General features: G+C 45.2%; 15 non-coding genes across 15 annotated transcripts; 6 read left to right on the top strand and 9 right to left on the bottom strand.

Moving 5' to 3' along the window:
• Positions 1 to 209: 209 nt before the first annotated feature.
• On the top strand, positions 210 to 282 carry TRNAR-ACG (transfer RNA arginine (anticodon ACG)). Its single transcript has one exon. It is a non-coding gene; the product is annotated as a tRNA-Arg (tRNA).
• A 1,009-nt stretch (positions 283 to 1,291) lies between these two features.
• On the bottom strand, positions 1,292 to 1,398 carry LOC144765238 (U6 spliceosomal RNA). Its single transcript, XR_013597243.1, has one exon. It is a non-coding gene; the product is annotated as a U6 spliceosomal RNA (small nuclear RNA).
• A 1,798-nt stretch (positions 1,399 to 3,196) lies between these two features.
• On the bottom strand, positions 3,197 to 3,302 carry LOC144765229 (U6 spliceosomal RNA). Its single transcript, XR_013597235.1, has one exon. It is a non-coding gene; the product is annotated as a U6 spliceosomal RNA (small nuclear RNA).
• A 708-nt stretch (positions 3,303 to 4,010) lies between these two features.
• On the top strand, positions 4,011 to 4,083 carry TRNAR-ACG (transfer RNA arginine (anticodon ACG)). Its single transcript has one exon. It is a non-coding gene; the product is annotated as a tRNA-Arg (tRNA).
• Positions 4,084 to 5,091: 1,008 nt separating this feature from the next.
• Positions 5,092 to 5,198, bottom strand: LOC144765258 (U6 spliceosomal RNA). Its single transcript, XR_013597262.1, has one exon. It is a non-coding gene; the product is annotated as a U6 spliceosomal RNA (small nuclear RNA).
• A 708-nt stretch (positions 5,199 to 5,906) lies between these two features.
• TRNAR-ACG (transfer RNA arginine (anticodon ACG)) lies at positions 5,907 to 5,979 on the top strand. The gene has a single exon. It is a non-coding gene; the product is annotated as a tRNA-Arg (tRNA).
• Positions 5,980 to 6,988: 1,009 nt separating this feature from the next.
• Positions 6,989 to 7,095, bottom strand: LOC144765281 (U6 spliceosomal RNA). The gene has a single exon (XR_013597284.1). It is a non-coding gene; the product is annotated as a U6 spliceosomal RNA (small nuclear RNA).
• A 1,781-nt stretch (positions 7,096 to 8,876) lies between these two features.
• Positions 8,877 to 8,982, bottom strand: LOC144765231 (U6 spliceosomal RNA). The gene has a single exon (XR_013597237.1). It is a non-coding gene; the product is annotated as a U6 spliceosomal RNA (small nuclear RNA).
• A 708-nt stretch (positions 8,983 to 9,690) lies between these two features.
• Positions 9,691 to 9,763, top strand: TRNAR-ACG (transfer RNA arginine (anticodon ACG)). The gene has a single exon. It is a non-coding gene; the product is annotated as a tRNA-Arg (tRNA).
• Positions 9,764 to 10,772: 1,009 nt separating this feature from the next.
• Positions 10,773 to 10,879, bottom strand: LOC144765259 (U6 spliceosomal RNA). Its single transcript, XR_013597263.1, has one exon. It is a non-coding gene; the product is annotated as a U6 spliceosomal RNA (small nuclear RNA).
• Positions 10,880 to 12,677: 1,798 nt separating this feature from the next.
• Positions 12,678 to 12,784, bottom strand: LOC144765261 (U6 spliceosomal RNA). The gene has a single exon (XR_013597264.1). It is a non-coding gene; the product is annotated as a U6 spliceosomal RNA (small nuclear RNA).
• Positions 12,785 to 14,583: 1,799 nt separating this feature from the next.
• Positions 14,584 to 14,689, bottom strand: LOC144765289 (U6 spliceosomal RNA). Its single transcript, XR_013597292.1, has one exon. It is a non-coding gene; the product is annotated as a U6 spliceosomal RNA (small nuclear RNA).
• Positions 14,690 to 15,397: 708 nt separating this feature from the next.
• Positions 15,398 to 15,470, top strand: TRNAR-ACG (transfer RNA arginine (anticodon ACG)). The gene has a single exon. It is a non-coding gene; the product is annotated as a tRNA-Arg (tRNA).
• Positions 15,471 to 16,480: 1,010 nt separating this feature from the next.
• On the bottom strand, positions 16,481 to 16,586 carry LOC144765290 (U6 spliceosomal RNA). The gene has a single exon (XR_013597293.1). It is a non-coding gene; the product is annotated as a U6 spliceosomal RNA (small nuclear RNA).
• A 708-nt stretch (positions 16,587 to 17,294) lies between these two features.
• Positions 17,295 to 17,367, top strand: TRNAR-ACG (transfer RNA arginine (anticodon ACG)). Its single transcript has one exon. It is a non-coding gene; the product is annotated as a tRNA-Arg (tRNA).
• Positions 17,368 to 18,203: the final 836 nt, after the last annotated feature.

The raw sequence follows: 18,203 nt of genomic DNA on the forward strand, positions 1-18,203 counted from the left end.
TTAAGAAACTGAGCCTGATCTAAAAGATTTCCTTGGATCTAGGACCATTTCGCCTAGCTTTTAGGTCCTTCCTTCTCCTAAAGTCCTTTGTACAACTTAGGAAACCCTCACAGAAAAGACTTTCAGGAGGTCAGATGGGTTTCCTTGTGCCTTCACACACACACACTTTCTAGCCCTCTTAAGGACAAAAGGATGGGTATGTCTACATAGGGCCAGTGGCGCAATGGATAACGTGTCTGACTACGGATCAGAAGATTGTAGGTTCGACTCCTATCTGGCTCGGAAGAGTTGTAGGTCCCTGTTTCATTATATTCCTGTGGAATTTTATTTACCTCAGACTTGTTGTAGGTTCAATATTCTCCAGGAGGACTCATCCAGCAGATGTTCCACGGTAGAGCTGCAGTAATAGGACCACGGCTAGTTAAACGTTTCCCATTTGCTGCTGGACTCTATGTGATGGCCGTCACGTGGTGTGCTGCTTTTGTATTTCAACATGGGTCCCTGATTCTCTTAACTACAAAAAAAGCTTGTTGACAAAAGTGTGTGTGCAAGGGTCTGTGGACGCAGGCAGGTGTGTGCAATTGTATGCTTACCCATTTGCATGTGTGAGAGGGACAAACCAGCTCCTTGTGGGCTGCAGGCTTACAACTGGTAGCCCCAGTAGCCAGGCAGAAGCACAGCTAAGGAGAGAGAGAAAGTTGGTCCATAATCAGAGAAGAACCATGAGCATCTTGCCCTGCTACCTTCTTCCCCTCTCAGCCACGATCGGCCAAGACCTCTCTATTAGGGTGGAGGGTGAACATTTCTTGGACCTCAGAAACTGAGGGATGTAGACCCAATATGTCCTTCAAGCGCCTAGAGACCTGGTGCCCAATCTGGCATGGTGTTTTTCAGCTTACCCCACCAATCTGGTTGCAAGGCAGATTATAACAGTACTGCTGAAAAGGAACTCCCAGACATCCCTGAGGCCATCATTTGCATAGGCCCTGCCCTTCTCTTTGTCCTGCTTCCCACAAAGCAACTCATCTCTGGTAGCAGTATAGATATAGGGGTGGTGAAGAATAATGACAGGGAGGCTGAAAAAGAGAAAGAAAAGTCCCAGAAGTCCTGCAGGCTTCCTTGCTAAATGCAGCTGGACATAGAGCGCACCTTCTTTACTGCAAGGCAAATACATTAAAAATGTTGAGGGGAGACTAATTGAAAAATACATATTACATGACACAGGACTGGAACCTGCTTTATTATTTTAATTAGTCTTGAAAACAAAGAAGATTTCTCTCCTAAAACTGTTTAAAATATGGAACGCTTCACGAATTTGCGTGTCATCCTTGCGCAGGGGCCATGCTAATCTTCTCTGTATCATTCCAATTTTTGTATATGTGCTGCCGAAGCGAGCACACTTTATGGATGAACTGACAATGTTTATAAACTCTCTAAATCTACAGTCTCTAGACATAGGGTGGCCTGGCAGAGATGCTCAGATGGCCAGTAAGCATTCAAATCTGAGCCAATGGGAAAAAATGTCTGAAGAGTAGCACTCTATTATTCTTCACTGCATTTGTTGTCCAAGACTTCACACACCGTAAGTATGTAGATTATGTCAGGGTTGCAAAGGCTCATGGTTTGGGCTACAGAAAAGGAGCATTGTGACATCACGCTGCCTGTGGAACAGTGATATTAAAGGTGAAACAGCTGCAAAGTAGGTTAGGTGAAGTGCTCTGAGAGTGGAAAGGCAGCATGCTTGGGTCCCTGGACAAGGTGAGCCGACGACAAGGTGTCTGAATTTTCACCTGTATTGTAATATTAAACCCCTTTTTGTTGTATCCACCTAATTACTAAGGAGTTCACAAGCTCAGTACACACAGACCTGGACGTGATTATGTTAATGTAGACTATTTAAGAAACTGAGCCTGATCTAAAAGATTTTCTTGGATCTAGAACCATTTCGCCTAGATTTTAGGTCCTTCCTTCTCCTAAAGTCCTTTGTACAACTTAGGAAACCCTCACAGAAAAGACTTTCAGGAGGTGATGGGTTTCCTTGTGCCTTCACACACACACACTTTCTAGCCCTCTTAAGGACAAAAGGATGGGTATGTCTACATAGGGCCAGTGGCGCAATGGATAACACGTCTGACTACGGATCAGAAGATTGTAGATTCGACTCCTATCTGGCTCGGAAGAGTTGTAGGTCCCTGTTTCATTATATTCCTGTGGAATCTTATTTACCTCAGACTTGTTGTAGGTTCAATATTCTCCAGGAGGACTCATCCAGCAGATGTTCCACGGTAGAGCTGCAGTAATAGGACCACGGCTAGTTAAACGTTTCCCATTTGCTGCTGGACTCTATGTGATGGCCGTCACGTGGTGTGCTGCTTTTGTATTTCAACATGGGTCCCTGATTCTCTTAACTACAAAAAAAGCTTGTTGACAAAAGTGTGTGTGCAAGGGTCTGTGGAAGCAGGGAGGTGTGTGCAATTGTATGCTTACCCATTTACATGTGTGAGAGGGACAAACCAGCTCCTTGTGGGCTGCAGGCTTACAACTGGTAGCCCCAGTAGCCAGGCAGAAGCACAGCTAAGGAGAGAGAGGAAGTTGGTCCATAATCAGAGAAGAACCATGAGCATCTTGCCCTGCTACCTTCTTCCCCTCTTAGCCACGATCGGCCACGATCGGCCAAGACCTCTCTATTAGGGTGGAGGGTGAACATTTCTTGGACCTCAGAAACTGAGGGATGTAGACCCAATATGTCCTTCAAGCACCTAGAGACCTGGTGCCCAATCTGGCATGGTGTTTTTCAGCTTACCCCACCAATCTGGTTGCAAGGCAGATTATAACAGTACTGCTGAAAAGGGACTCCCAGACATCCCTGAGGCCATCATTTGCATAGGCCCTGCCCTTCTCTTTGTCCTGCTTCCCACAAAGCAACTCATCTCTGGTAGCAGTATAGATATAGGGGTGGTGAAGAATAATGACAGGGAGGCTGAAAAAGAGAAAGAAAAGTCCCAGAAGTCCTGCAGGCTTCCTTGCTAAATGCAGCTGGACATAGAGCGCACCTTCTTCACTGCAAGGCAAATACATTAAAAATGTTGAGGGGAGACTAATTGAAAAATACATATTACATGACACAGGACTGGAACCTGCTTTATTATTTTAATTAGTCTTGAAAACAAAGAAGATTTCTCTCCTAAAAACTGTTTAAAATATGGAACGCTTCACGAATTTGCGTGTCATCCTTGCGCAGGGGCCATGCTAATCTTCTCTGTATCATTCCAATTTTAGTATATGTGCTGCGAAGCGAGCATACTTTATTGATGAACTGACAATGTTTATAAACTCTCTAAATCTACAGTCTCTAGACATAGGGTGGCCAGGCAGAGATGCTCAGATGGCCAGTAAGCATTCAAATCTGAGCCAATGGGCAAAAATGTCTGAAGAGTAGCACTCTATTATTCTTCACTGCATTTGTGGTCCAAGACTTCACACACCGTAAGTATGTAGATTATGTCAGGGTTGCAAAGGCTCATGGTTTGGGCTACAGACAAGGCGCATTGTGACATCACGCTGCCTGTGGAACAGTGATATTAAAGGTGAAACAGCTGCACAGTAGGTTAGGTGAAGTGCTCTGAGAGTGGAAAGGCAGCATGCCTGGGTCCCCGGACAAGGTGAGCCTACGACAAGGTGTCTGAATTTTCACCTGTATTGTAATATTAAACCCCTTTTTGTTGTATCCGCCTAATTACTAAGGAGTTCACAAGCTCAGCCCCACACAGACCTGGACCTGATTATGTTAATGCAGACTATTTAAGAAACTGAGCCTGATCTAAAAGATTTCCTTGGATCTAGGACCATTTCGCCTAGCTTTTAGGTCCTTCCTTCTCCTAAAGTCCTTTGTACAACTTAGGAAACCCTCACAGAAAAGACTTTCAGGAGGTCAGATGGGTTTCCTTGTGCCTTCACACACACACACTTTCTAGCCCTCTTAAGGACAAAAGGATGGGTATGTCTACATAGGGCCAGTGGCGCAATGGATAACGCGTCTGACTACGGATCAGAAGATTGTAGGTTTGACTCCTATCTGGCTCGGAAGAGTTGTAGGTCCCTGTTTCATTATATTCCTGTGGAATCTTATTTACCTCAGACTTGTTTTAGGTTCAATATTCTCCAGGAGGACTCATCCAGCAGATGTTCCACGGTAGAGCTGCAGTAATAGGACCACGGCTAGTTAAACGTTTCCCATTTGCTGCTGGACTCTATGTGATGGCCGTCACGTGGTGTGCTGCTTTTGTATTTCAACATGGGTCCCTGATTCTCTTAACTACAAAAAAGCTTGTTGACAAAAGTGTGTGTGCAAGGGTCTGTGGACGCAGGCAGGTGTGTGCAATTGTATGCTTACCCATTTGCATGTGTGAGAGGGACAAACCAGCTCCTTGTGGGCTGCAGGCTTACAACTGGTAGCCCCAGTAGCCAGGCAGAAGCACAGCTAAGGAGAGAGAGAAAGTTGGTCCATAATCAGAGAAGAACCATGAGCATCTTGCCCTGCTACCTTCTTCCCCTCTCAGCCACGATCGGCCAAGACCTCTCTATTAGGGTGGAGGGTGAACATTTCTTGGACCTCAGAAACTGAGGGATGTAGACCCAATATGTCCTTCAAGCGCCTAGAGACCTGGTGCCCAATCTGGCATGGTGTTTTTCAGCTTACCCCACCAATCTGGTTGCAAGGCAGATTATAACAGTACTGCTGAAAAGGAACTCCCAGACATCCCTGAGGCCATCATTTGCATAGGCCCTGCCCTTCTCTTTGTCCTGCTTCCCACAAAGCAACTCATCTCTGGTAGCAGTATAGATATAGGGGTGGTGAAGAATAATGACAGGGAGGCTGAAAAAGAGAAAGAAAAGTCCCAGAAGTCCTGCAGGCTTCCTTGCTAAATGCAGCTGGACATAGAGCGCACCTTCTTTACTGCAAGGCAAATACATTAAAAATGTTGAGGGGAGACTAATTGAAAAATACATATTACATGACACAGGACTGGAACCTGCTTTATTATTTTAATTAGTCTTGAAAACAAAGAAGATTTCTCTCCTAAAACTGTTTAAAATATGGAACGCTTCACGAATTTGCGTGTCATCCTTGCACAGGGGCCATGCTAATCTTCTCTGTATCGTTCCAATTTTTGTATATGTGCTGCCGAAGCGAGCACACTTTATGGATGAACTGACAATGTTTATAAACTCTCTAAATCTACAGTCTCTAGACATAGGGTGGCCTGGCAGAGATGCTCAGATGGCCAGTAAGCATTCAAATCTGAGCCAATGGGCAAAAATGTCTGAAGAGTAGCACTCTATTATTCTTCACTGCATTTGTGGTCCAAGACTTCACACACCGTAAGTATGTAGATTATGTCAGGGTTGCAAAGGCTCATGGTTTGGGCTACAGACAAGGAGCATTATGACATCACGTTGCCTGTGGAACAGTGATATTAAAGGTGAAACAGCTGCACAGTAGGTTAGGTGAAGTGCTCTGAGAGTGGAAAGGCAGCATGCTTGGGTCCCTGGACAAGGTGAGCCTACGACAAGGTGTCTGAATTTTCACCTGTATTGTAATATTAAACCCCTTTTTGTTGTATCCGCCTAATTACTAAGGAGTTCACAAGCTCAGCCCCACACAGACCTGGACCTGATTATGTTAATGCAGACTATTTAAGAAACTGAGCCTGATCTAAAAGATTTCCTTGGATCTAGGACCATTTCGCCTAGCTTTTAGGTCCTTCCTTCTCCTAAAGTCCTTTGTACAACTTAGGAAACCCTCACAGAAAAGACTTTCAGGAGGTCAGATGGGTTTCCTTGTGCCTTCACACACACACACTTTCTAGCCCTCTTAAGGACAAAAGGATGGGTATGTCTACATAGGGCCAGTGGCGCAATGGATAACGTGTCTGACTACGGATCAGAAGATTGTAGGTTCGACTCCTATCTGGCTCGGAAGAGTTGTAGGTCCCTGTTTCATTATATTCCTGTGGAATTTTATTTACCTCAGACTTGTTGTAGGTTCAATATTCTCCAGGAGGACTCATCCAGCAGATGTTCCACGGTAGAGCTGCAGTAATAGGACCACGGCTAGTTAAACGTTTCCCATTTGCTGCTGGACTCTATGTGATGGCCGTCACGTGGTGTGCTGCTTTTGTATTTCAACATGGGTCCCTGATTCTCTTAACTACAAAAAAAGCTTGTTGACAAAAGTGTGTGTGCAAGGGTCTGTGGACGCAGGCAGGTGTGTGCAATTGTATGCTTACCCATTTGCATGTGTGAGAGGGACAAACCAGCTCCTTGTGGGCTGCAGGCTTACAACTGGTAGCCCCAGTAGCCAGGCAGAAGCACAGCTAAGGAGAGAGAGAAAGTTGGTCCATAATCAGAGAAGAACCATGAGCATCTTGCCCTGCTACCTTCTTCCCCTCTCAGCCACGATCGGCCAAGACCTCTCTATTAGGGTGGAGGGTGAACATTTCTTGGACCTCAGAAACTGAGGGATGTAGACCCAATATGTCCTTCAAGCGCCTAGAGACCTGGTGCCCAATCTGGCATGGTGTTTTTCAGCTTACCCCACCAATCTGGTTGCAAGGCAGATTATAACAGTACTGCTGAAAAGGAACTCCCAGACATCCCTGAGGCCATCATTTGCATAGGCCCTGCCCTTCTCTTTGTCCTGCTTCCCACAAAGCAACTCATCTCTGGTAGCAGTATAGATATAGGGGTGGTGAAGAATAATGACAGGGAGGCTGAAAAAGAGAAAGAAAAGTCCCAGAAGTCCTGCAGGCTTCCTTGCTAAATGCAGCTGGACATAGAGCGCACCTTCTTTACTGCAAGGCAAATACATTAAAAATGTTGAGGGGAGACTAATTGAAAAATACATATTACATGACACAGGACTGGAACCTGCTTTATTATTTTAATTAGTCTTGAAAACAAAGAAGATTTCTCTCCTAAAACTGTTTAAAATATGGAACGCTTCACGAATTTGCGTGTCATCCTTGTGCAGGGTCCATGCTAATCTTCTCTGTATCGTTCCAATTTTTGTATATGTGCTGCCGAAGCGAGCACACTTTATGGATGAACTGACAATGTTTATAAACTCTCTAAATCTACAGTCTCTAGACATAGGGTGGCCTGGCAGAGATGCTCAGATGGCCAGTAAGCATTCAAATCTGAGCCAATGGGAAAAAATGTCTGAAGAGTAGCACTCTATTATTCTTCACTGCATTTGTGGTCCAAGACTTCACACACCGTAAGTATGTAGATTATGTCAGGGTTGCAAAGGCTCATGGTTTGGGCTACAGAAAAGGAGCATTGTGACATCACGCTGCCTGTGGAACAGTGATATTAAAGGTGAAACAGCTGCACAGTAGGTTAGGTGAAGTGCTCTGAGAGTGGAAAGGCAGCATGCTTGGGTCCCTGGACAAGGTGAGCCGACGACAAGGTGTCTGAATTTTCACCTGTATTGTAATATTAAACCCCTTTTTGTTGTATCCACCTAATTACTAAGGAGTTCACAAGCTCAGTACACACAGACCTGGACGTGATTATGCTAATGTAGACTATTTAAGAAACTGAGCCTGATCTAAAAGATTTTCTTGGATCTAGAACCATTTCGCCTAGATTTTAGGTCCTTCCTTCTCCTAAAGTCCTTTGTACAACTTAGGAAACCCTCACAGAAAAGACTTTCAGGAGGTGATGGGTTTCCTTGTGCCTTCACACACACACACTTTCTAGCCCTCTTAAGGACAAAAGGATGGGTATGTCTACATAGGGCCAGTGGCGCAATGGATAACACGTCTGACTACGGATCTGTAGATTCGACTCCTATCTGGCTCGGAAGAGTTGTAGGTCCCTGTTTCATTATATTCCTGTGGAATCTTATTTACCTCAGACTTGTTGTAGGTTCAATATTCTCCAGGAGGACTCATCCAGCAGATGTTCCACGGTAGAGCTGCAGTAATAGGACCACGGCTAGTTAAACGTTTCCCATTTGCTGCTGGACTCTATGTGATGGCCGTCACGTGGTGTGCTGCTTTTGTATTTCAACATGGGTCCCTGATTCTCTTAACTACAAAAAAAGCTTGTTGACAAAAGTGTGTGTGCAAGGGTCTGTGGAAGCAGGGAGGTGTGTGCAATTGTATGCTTACCCATTTACATGTGTGAGAGGGACAAACCAGCTCCTTGTGGGATGCAGGCTTACAACTGGTAGCCCCAGTAGCCAGGCAGAAGCACAGCTAAGGAGAGAGAGGAAGTTGGTCCATAATCAGAGAAGAACCATGAGCATCTTGCCCTGCTACCTTCTTCCCCTCTTAGCCACGATCGGCCAAGACCTCTCTATTAGGGTGGAGGGTGAACATTTCTTGGACCTCAGAAACTGAGGGATGTAGACCCAATATGTCCTTCAAGCACCTAGAGACCTGGTGCCCAATCTGGCATGGTGTTTTTCAGCTTACCCCACCAATCTGGTTGCAAGGCAGATTATAACAGTACTGCTGAAAAGGGACTCCCAGACATCCCTGAGGCCATCATTTGCATAGGCCCTGCCCTTCTCTTTGTCCTGCTTCCCACAAAGCAACTCATCTCTGGTAGCAGTATAGATATAGGGGTGGTGAAGAATAATGACAGGGAGGCTGAAAAAGAGAAAGAAAAGTCCCAGAAGTCCTGCAGGCTTCCTTGCTAAATGCAGCTGGACATAGAGCGCACCTTCTTCACTGCAAGGCAAATACATTAAAAATGTTGAGGGGAGACTAATTGAAAAATACATATTACATGACACAGGACTGGAACCTGCTTTATTATTTTAATTAGTCTTGAAAACAAAGAAGATTTCTCTCCTAAAAACTGTTTAAAATATGGAACGCTTCACGAATTTGCGTGTCATCCTTGCGCAGGGGCCATGCTAATCTTCTCTGTATCATTCCAATTTTAGTATATGTGCTGCGAAGCGAGCATACTTTATTGATGAACTGACAATGTTTATAAACTCTCTAAATCTACAGTCTCTAGACATAGGGTGGCCAGGCAGAGATGCTCAGATGGCCAGTAAGCATTCAAATCTGAGCCAATGGGCAAAAATGTCTGAAGAGTAGCACTCTATTATTCTTCACTGCATTTGTGGTCCAAGACTTCACACACCGTAAGTATGTAGATTATGTCAGGGTTGCAAAGGCTCATGGTTTGGGCTACAGACAAGGCGCATTGTGACATCACGCTGCCTGTGGAACAGTGATATTAAAGGTGAAACAGCTGCACAGTAGGTTAGGTGAAGTGCTCTGAGAGTGGAAAGGCAGCATGCCTGGGTCCCCGGACAAGGTGAGCCTACGACAAGGTGTCTGAATTTTCACCTGTATTGTAATATTAAACCCCTTTTTGTTGTATCCGCCTAATTACTAAGGAGTTCACAAGCTCAGCCCCACACAGACCTGGACCTGATTATGTTAATGCAGACTATTTAAGAAACTGAGCCTGATCTAAAAGATTTCCTTGGATCTAGGACCATTTCGCCTAGCTTTTAGGTCCTTCCTTCTCCTAAAGTCCTTTGTACAACTTAGGAAACCCTCACAGAAAAGACTTTCAGGAGGTCAGATGGGTTTCCTTGTGCCTTCACACACACACACTTTCTAGCCCTCTTAAGGACAAAAGGATGGGTATGTCTACATAGGGCCAGTGGCGCAATGGATAACGCGTCTGACTACGGATCAGAAGATTGTAGGTTTGACTCCTATCTGGCTCGGAAGAGTTGTAGGTCCCTGTTTCATTATATTCCTGTGGAATCTTATTTACCTCAGACTTGTTTTAGGTTCAATATTCTCCAGGAGGACTCATCCAGCAGATGTTCCACGGTAGAGCTGCAGTAATAGGACCACGGCTAGTTAAACGTTTCCCATTTGCTGCTGGACTCTATGTGATGGCCGTCACGTGGTGTGCTGCTTTTGTATTTCAACATGGGTACCTGATTCTCTTAACTACAAAAAAAGCTTGTTGACAAAAGTGTGTGTGCAAGGGTCTGTGGACGCAGGCAGGTGTGTGCAATTGTATGCTTACCCATTTGCATGTGTGAGAGGGACAAACCAGCTCCTTGTGGGCTGCAGGCTTACAACTGGTAGCCCCAGTAGCCAGGCAGAAGCACAGCTAAGGAGAGAGAGAAAGTTGGTCCATAATCAGAGAAGAACCATGAGCATCTTGCCCTGCTACCTTCTTCCCCTCTCAGCCACGATCGGCCAAGACCTCTCTATTAGGGTGGAGGGTGAACATTTCTTGGACCTCAGAAACTGAGGGATGTAGACCCAATATGTCCTTCAAGCGCCTAGAGACCTGGTGCCCAATCTGGCATGGTGTTTTTCAGCTTACCCCACCAATCTGGTTGCAAGGCAGATTATAACAGTACTGCTGAAAAGGAACTCCCAGACATCCCTGAGGCCATCATTTGCATAGGCCCTGCCCTTCTCTTTGTCCTGCTTCCCACAAAGCAACTCATCTCTGGTAGCAGTATAGATATAGGGGTGGTGAAGAATAATGACAGGGAGGCTGAAAAAGAGAAAGAAAAGTCCCAGAAGTCCTGCAGGCTTCCTTGCTAAATGCAGCTGGACATAGAGCGCACCTTCTTTACTGCAAGGCATATACATTAAAAATGTTGAGGGGAGACTAATTGAAAAATACATATTACATGACACAGGACTGGAACCTGCTTTATTATTTTAATTAGTCTTGAAAACAAAGAAGATTTCTCTCCTAAAACTGTTTAAAATATGGAACGCTTCACGAATTTGCGTGTCATCCTTGCACAGGGGCCATGCTAATCTTCTCTGTATCGTTCCAATTTTTGTATATGTGCTGCCGAAGCGAGCACACTTTATGGATGAACTGACAATGTTTATAAACTCTCTAAATCTACAGTCTCTAGACATAGGGTGGCCTGGCAGAGATGCTCAGATGGCCAGTAAGCATTCAAATCTGAGCCAATGGGAAAAAATGTCTGAAGAGTAGCACTCTATTATTCTTCACTGCATTTGTGGTCCAAGACTTCACACACCGTAAGTATGTAGATTATGTCAGGGTTGCAAAGGCTCATGGTTTGGGCTACAGACAAGGAGCATTGTGACATCACGCTGCCTGTGGAACAGTGATATTAAAGGTGAAACAGCTGCACAGTAGGTTAGGTGAAGTGCTCTGAGAGTGGAAAGGCAGCATGCTTGGGTCCCTGGACAAGGTGAGCCGACGACAAGGTGTCTGAATTTTCACCTGTATTGTAATATTAAACCCCTTTTTGTTGTATCCACCTAATTACTAAGGAGTTCACAAGCTCAGCCCCACACAGACCTGGACGTGATTATGTTAATGTAGACTATTTAAGAAACTGAGCCTGATCTAAAAGATTTTCTTGGATCTAGAACCATTTCGCCTAGATTTTAGGTCCTTCCTTCTCCTAAAGTCCTTTGTACAACTTAGGAAACCCTCACAGAAAAGACTTTCAGGAGGTGATGGGTTTCCTTGTGCCTTCACACACACACACTTTCTAGCCCTCTTAAGGACAAAAGGATGGGTATGTCTACATAGGGCCAGTGGCGCAATGGATAACATGTCTGACTACGGATCAGAAGATTGCAGATTCGACTCCTATCTGGCTCGGAAGAGTTGTAGGTCCCTGTTTCATTATATTCCTGTGGAATCTTATTTACCTCAGACTTGTTGTAGGTTCAATATTCTCCAGGAGGACTCATCCAGCAGATGTTCCACGGTAGAGCTGCAGTAATAGGACCACGGCTAGTTAAACGTTTCCCATTTGCTGCTGGACTCTATGTGATGGCCGTCACGTGGTGTGCTGCTTTTGTATTTCAACATGGGTCCCTGATTCTCTTAACTACAAAAAAAGCTTGTTGACAAAAGTGTGTGTGCAAGGGTCTGTGGAAGCAGGGAGGTGTGTGCAATTGTATGCTTACCCATTTACATGTGTGAGAGGGACAAACCAGCTCCTTGTGGGCTGCAGGCTTACAACTGGTAGCCCCAGTAGCCAGGCAGAAGCACAGCTAAGAAGAGAGAGGAAGTTGGTCCATAATCAGAGAAGAACCATGAGCATCTTGCCCTGCTACCTTCTTCCCCTCTTAGCCACGATCGGCCACGATCGGCCAAGACCTCTCTATTAGGGTGGAGGGTGAACATTTCTTGGACCTCAGAAACTGAGGGATGTAGACCCAATATGTCCTTCAAGCGCCTAGAGACCTGGTGCCCAATCTGGCATGGTGTTTTTCAGCTTACCCCACCAATCTGGTTGCAAGGCAGATTATAACAGTACTGCTGAAAAGGAACTCCCAGACATCCCTGAGGCCATCATTTGCATAGGCCCTGCCCTTCTCTTTGTCCTGCTTCCCACAAAGCAACTCATCTCTGGTAGCAGTATAGATATAGGGGTGGTGAAGAATAATGACAGGGAGGCTGAAAAAGAGAAAGAAAAGTCCCAGAAGTCCTGCAGGCTTCCTTGCTAAATGCAGCTGGACATAGAGCGCACCTTCTTTACTGCAAGGCATATACATTAAAAATGTTGAGGGGAGACTAATTGAAAAATACATATTACATGACACAGGACTGGAACCTGCTTTATTATTTTAATTAGTCTTGAAAACAAAGAAGATTTCTCTCCTAAAACTGTTTAAAATATGGAACGCTTCACGAATTTGCGTGTCATCCTTGCACAGGGGCCATGCTAATCTTCTCTGTATCGTTCCAATTTTTGTATATGTGCTGCCGAAGCGAGCACACTTTATGGATGAACTGACAATGTTTATAAACTCTCTAAATCTACAGTCTCTAGACATAGGGTGGCCTGGCAGAGATGCTCAGATGGCCAGTAAGCATTCAAATCTGAGCCAATGGGAAAAAATGTCTGAAGATTAGCACTCTATTATTCTTCACTGCATTTGTGGTCCAAGACTTCACACACCGTAAGTATGTAGATTATGTCAGGGTTGCAAAGGCTCATGGTTTGGGCTACAGACAAGGAGCATTGTGACATCACGCTGCCTGTGGAACAGTGATATTAAAGGTGAAACAGCTGCACAGTAGGTTAGGTGAAGTGCTCTGAGAGTGGAAAGGCAGCATGCTTGGGTCCCTGGACAAGGTGAGCCGACGACAAGGTGTCTGAATTTTCACCTGTATTGTAATATTAAACCCCTTTTTGTTGTATCCACCTAATTACTAAGGAGTTCACAAGCTCAGCCCCACACAGACCTGGACGTGATTATGTTAATGTAGACTATTTAAGAAACTGAGCCTGATCTAAAAGATTTTCTTGGATCTAGAACCATTTCGCCTAGATTTTAGGTCCTTCCTTCTCCTAAAGTCCTTTGTACAACTTAGGAAACCCTCACAGAAAAGACTTTCAGGAGGTGATGGGTTTCCTTGTGCCTTCACACACACACACTTTCTAGCCCTCTTAAGGACAAAAGGATGGGTATGTCTACATAGGGCCAGTGGCGCAATGGATAACACGTCTGACTACGGATCAGAAGATTGTAGATTCGACTCCTATCTGGCTCGGGAGAGTTGTAGGTCCCTGTTTCATTATATTCCTGTGGAATCTTATTTACCTCAGACTTGTTGTAGGTTCAATATTCTCCAGGAGGACTCATCCAGCAGATGTTCCACGGTAGAGCTGCAGTAATAGGACCACGGCTAGTTAAACGTTTCCCATTTGCTGCTGGACTCTATGTGATGGCCGTCACGTGGTGTGCTGCTTTTGTATTTCAACATGGGTCCCTGATTCTCTTAACTACAAAAAAAGCTTGTTGACAAAAGTGTGTGTGCAAGGGTCTGTGGAAGCAGGGAGGTGTGTGCAATTGTATGCTTACCCATTTACATGTGTGAGAGGGACAAACCAGCTCCTTGTGGGCTGCAGGCTTACAACTGGTAGCCCCAGTAGCCAGGCAGAAGCACAGCTAAGAAGAGAGAGGAAGTTGGTCCATAATCAGAGAAGAACCATGAGCATCTTGCCCTGCTACCTTCTTCCCCTCTTAGCCACGATCGGCCACGATCGGCCAAGACCTCTCTATTAGGGTGGAGGGTGAACATTTCTTGGACCTCAGAAACTGAGGGATGTAGACCCAATATGTCCTTCAAGCACCTAGAGACCTGGTGCCCAATCTGGCATGGTGTTTTTCAGCTTACCCCACCAATCTGGTTGCAAGGCAGATTATAACAGTACTGCTGAAAAGGGACTCCCAGACATCCCTGAGGCCATCATTTGCATAGGCCCTGCCCTTCTCTTTGTCCTGCTTCCCACAAAGCAACTCATCTCTGGTAGCAGTATAGATATAGGGGTGGTGAAGAATAATGACAGGGAGGCTGAAAAAGAGAAAGAAAAGTCCCAGAAGTCCTGCAGGCTTCCTTGCTAAATGCAGCTGGACATAGAGCGCACCTTCTTCACTGCAAGGCAAATACATTAAAAATGTTGAGGGGAGACTAATTGAAAAATACATATTACATGACACAGGACTGGAACCTGCTTTATTATTTTAATTAGTCTTGAAAACAAAGAATATTTCTCTCCTAAAAACTGTTTAAAATATGGAACGCTTCACGAATTTGCGTGTCATCCTTGCGCAGGGGCCATGCTAATCTTCTCTGTATCATTCCAATGTTAGTATATGTGCTGCGAAGCGAGCATACTTTATTGATGAACTGACAATGTTTATAAACTCTCTAAATCTACAGTCTCTAGACATAGGGTGGCCAGGCAGAGATGCTCAGATGGCCAGTAAGCATTCAAATCTGAGCCAATGGGCAAAAATGTCTGAAGAGTAGCACTCTATTATTCTTCACTGCATTTGTGGTCCAAGACTTCACACACCGTAAGTATGTAGATTATGTCAGGGTTGCAAAGGCTCATGGTTTGGGCTACAGACAAGGCGCATTGTGACATCACGCTGCCTGTGGAACAGTGATATTAAAGGTGAAACAGCTGCACAGTAGGTTAGGTGAAGTGCTCTGAGAGTGGAAAGGCAGCATGCCTGGGTCCCCGGACAAGGTGAGCCTACGACAAGGTGTCTGAATTTTCACCTGTATTGTAATATTAAACCCCTTTTTGTTGTATCCGCCTAATTACTAAGGAGTTCACAAGCTCAGCCCCACACAGACCTGGACCTGAGTATGTTAATGCAGACTATTTAAGAAACTGAGCCTGATCTAAAAGATTTCCTTGGATCTAGGACCATTTCGCCTAGATTTTAGGTCCTTCCTTCTCCTAAAGTCCTTTGTACAACTTAGGAAACCCTCACAGAAAAGACTTTCAGGAGGTCAGATGGGTTTCCTTGTGCCTTCACACACACACACTTTCTAGCCCTCTTAAGGACAAAAGGATGGGTATGTCTACATAGGGCCAGTGGCGCAATGGATAACGCGTCTGACTACGGATCAGAAGATTGTAGGTTCAACTCCTATCTGGCTCGGAAGAGTTGTTGGTCCCTGTTTCATTATATTCCTGTGGAATCTTATTTACCTCAGACTTGTTGTAGGTTCAATATTCTCCAGGAGGACTCATCCAGCAGATGTTCCACGGTAGAGCTGCAGTAATAGGACCATGGCTAGTTAAACGTTTCCCATTTGCTGCTGGACTCTATGTGATGGCCGTCACGTGGTGTGCTGCCTTTGTATTTCAACATGGGTCCCTGATTCTCTTAACTACAAAAAAAGCTTGTTGACAAAAGTGTGTGTGCAAGGGTCTGTGGACGCAGGCAGGTGTGTGCAATTGAATGCTTACCCATTTACTTGTGTGAGAGGGACAAACCAGCTCCTTGTGGGCTGCAGGCTTACAACTGGTAGCCCCAGTAGCCAGGCAGAAGCACAGCTAAGGAGAGAGAGGAAGTTGGTCCATTATCAGAGAAGAACCATGAGCATCTTGCCCTGCTACCTTCTTCCCCTCTCAGCCACAATCGGCCAAGACCTCTCTATTAGGGTAGAGGGTGAACATTTCTTGGACCTCAGAAACTGAGGGATGTAGACCCAATATGTCCTTCAAGCGCCTAGAGCCCTGGTGCCCAATCTGGCATGGTGTTTTTCAGCTTACCCCACCAATCTGGTTGCAAGGCAGATTATAACAGTACTGCTGAAAAGGGACTCCCAGACATTCCTGAGGCCATCATTTGCATAGGCCCTGCCCTTCTCTTTGTCCTGCTTCCCACAAAGCAACTCATCTCTGGTAGCAGTATAGATATAGGGGTGGTGAAGAATAATGACAGGGAGGCTGAAAAAGAGAAAGAAAAGTCCCAGAAGTCCTGCAGGCTTCCTTGCTAAATGCAGCTGGACATAGAGCACACCTTCTTTACTGCAAGGCAAATACATTAAAAATGTTGAGGGGAGACTAATTGAAAAATACATATTACATGACACAGGACTGGAACCTGCTTTATTATTTTAATTAGTCTTGAAAACAAAGAATATTTCTCTCCTAAAAACTGTTTAAAATATGGAACGCTTCACGAATTTGCGTGTCATCCTTGCGCAGGGGCCATGCTAATCTTCTCTGTATCATTCCAATGTTAGTATATGTGCTGCGAAGCGAGCATACTTTATTGATGAACTGACAATGTTTATAAACTCTCTAAATCTACAGTCTCTAGACATAGGGTGGCCAGGCAGAGATGCTCAGATGGCCAGTAAGCATTCAAATCTGAGCCAATGGGCAAAAATGTCTGAAGAGTAGCACTCTATTATTCTTCACTGCATTTGTGGTCCAAGACTTCACACACCGTAAGTATGTAGATTATGTCAGGGTTGCAAAGGCTCATGGTTTGGGCTACAGACAAGGAGCATTGTGACATCACGCTGCCTGTGGAACAGTGATATTAAAGGTGAAACAGCTGCACAGTAGGTTAGGTGAAGTGCTCTGAGAGTGGAAAGGCAGCATGCCTGGGTCCCCGGACAAGGTGAGCCTACGACAAGGTGTCTGAATTTTTACCTGTATTGTAATATTAAACCCCTTTTTGTTGTATCCGCCTAATTACTAAGGAGTTCACAAGCTCAGCCCCACACAGACCTGGACCTGAGTATGTTAATGCAGACTATTTAAGAAACTGAGCCTGATCTAAAAGATTTCCTTGGATCTAGGACCATTTCGCCTAGATTTTAGGTCCTTCCTTCTCCTAAAGTCCTTTGTACAACTTAGGAAACCCTCACAGAAAAGACTTTCAGGAGGTCAGATGGGTTTCCTTGTGCCTTCACACACACACACTTTCTAGCCCTCTTAAGGACAAAAGGATGGGTATGTCTACATAGGGCCAGTGGCGCAATGGATAACGCGTCTGACTACGGATCAGAAGATTGTAGGTTCGACTCCTATCTGGCTCGGAAGAGTTGTAGGTCCCTGTTTCATTATATTCCTGTGGAATCTTATTTACCTCAGACTTGTTGTAGGTTCAATATTCTCCAGGAGGACTCATCCAGCAGATGTTCCATGGTAGAGCTGCAGTAATAGGACCACGGCTAGTTAAACGTTTCCCATTTGCTGCTGGACTCTATGTGATGGCCGTCACGTGGTGTGCTGCTTTTGTATTTCAACATGGGTCCCTGATTCTCTTAACTACAAAAAAAGCTTGTTGACAAAAGTGTGTGTGCAAGGGTCTGTGGACGCAGGCAGGTGTGTGCAATTGAATGCTTACCCATTTACTTGTGTGAGAGGGACAAACCAGCTCCTTGTGGGCTGCAGGCTTACAACTGGTAGCCCCAGTAGCCAGGCAGAAGCACAGCTAAGGAGAGAGAGGAAGTTGGTCCATTATCAGAGAAGAACCATGAGCATCTTGCCCTGCTACCTTCTTCCCCTCTCAGCCATAATCGGCCAAGACCTCTCTATTAGGGTAGAGGGTGAACATTTCTTGGACCTCAGAAACTGAGGGATGTAGACCCAATATGTCCTTCAAGCGCCTAGAGCCCTGGTGCCCAATCTGGCATGGTGTTTTTCAGCTTACCCCACCAATCTGGTTGCAAGGCAGATTATAACAGTACTGCTGAAAAGGGACTCCCAGACATTCCTGAGGCCATCATTTGCACAGGCCCTGCCCTTCTCTTTGTCCTGCTTCCCACAAAGCAACTCATCTCTGGTAGCAGTATAGATATAGAGGTGGTGAAGAATAATGACAGGGAGGCTGAAAAAGAGAAAGAAAAGTCCCAGAAGTCCCGCAGGCTTC

The sequence above is a fragment of the Lissotriton helveticus genome, chromosome 6, assembly GCF_964261635.1.
Source record: "Lissotriton helveticus chromosome 6, aLisHel1.1, whole genome shotgun sequence".
Lineage (NCBI taxonomy): Eukaryota > Metazoa > Chordata > Amphibia > Caudata > Salamandridae > Lissotriton > Lissotriton helveticus.